Below are 820 nucleotides of genomic sequence, written 5' to 3'. Positions count from 1 at the left end.
CGCGCGGTGTGGGGGGGGCCGGGGCGGCGCGGCCCGCCCAGGGCGGCTACCGCGCCCGCTGCCCCCCGCTGAACATCCCCCGGTGCCCCCCATCACTGCCCCGGGGGACCCGGGCCCCCGTCGCGCCGCTGAGACCACGCAACTCAGCTCACTTGTGGCCTCCTCCTCGCCCCAGCGCTCCCCGCTCCGCCTGCCCCGGGCTGGATCCTGCCGGGTGCACCCTCAAGGACGAGGGGTGCTGGGCAGCCGAGCCCCAACGCCTGCGGCGGGGGCGGGGGCGGCGGGTTCGAATCCCCCCACCGCGGGGGAAGGGGGCCCCGGGGCTGCCGTGGGGCTCAGTCACCCCGGTGAGGCTCGCCTTCGTGGGGGGCTGCATCCAGCCCCGTGACCTGATTGCAGGATCAGGCCGTGGAGCATTAACGCTGCGTAGTGGTGGGTTCCACTCCGCTGGCAGGATCAGGCCCCGATGCGTTAGCACCCGCTGCACCCTGGCCCCATCCCTGCCCGGCGCTCGGCCCCGAGCATCTCCCCTGGCGCTCAGCCGCCTCGTCCCTCCGTCCCCACCCAGCCCAGGCCGAGCCGGCGGCTCTCTTCTGGGGATGGGGAGGGAATTTATTGGGGGTCAGGAATATTAATGGTCCCCCCCTCGCCCCCAGCTGGCTCCGTGACCTTGGCCAAGTCCCCCGTCCTGCCCAGCCGAGGAGCTGCGGTGCTGTCCCCCGTGTCACCCCACCATCGGTGCTGGGTCTCCGTGCACCTCCGAGCCCTTCGGGAATGAGCAGCATCTTCCCCGGGCGAGAGCAGGACCTGGGAGAGCCCA

The 820-nt window shown here is 73.2% G+C and overlaps 1 protein-coding gene across 1 annotated transcript in view; it reads left to right on the top strand.

The window, feature by feature from the left end:
* Positions 1 to 820, top strand: part of RHBDL1 (rhomboid like 1) — a 9,647-nt gene that overhangs the window by 956 nt on the left and 7,871 nt on the right. The window lies entirely within an intron of this gene.

The sequence above is a fragment of the Aptenodytes forsteri genome, unplaced genomic scaffold, assembly GCF_000699145.1.
Source record: "Aptenodytes forsteri isolate BGI_AS27 unplaced genomic scaffold, ASM69914v1 Scaffold26, whole genome shotgun sequence".
NCBI classification, from domain to species: domain Eukaryota; kingdom Metazoa; phylum Chordata; class Aves; order Sphenisciformes; family Spheniscidae; genus Aptenodytes; species Aptenodytes forsteri.
Note: the sequence above shows the minus strand (reverse complement) of the source record. Positions and strands in the feature narration are given on the sequence as shown.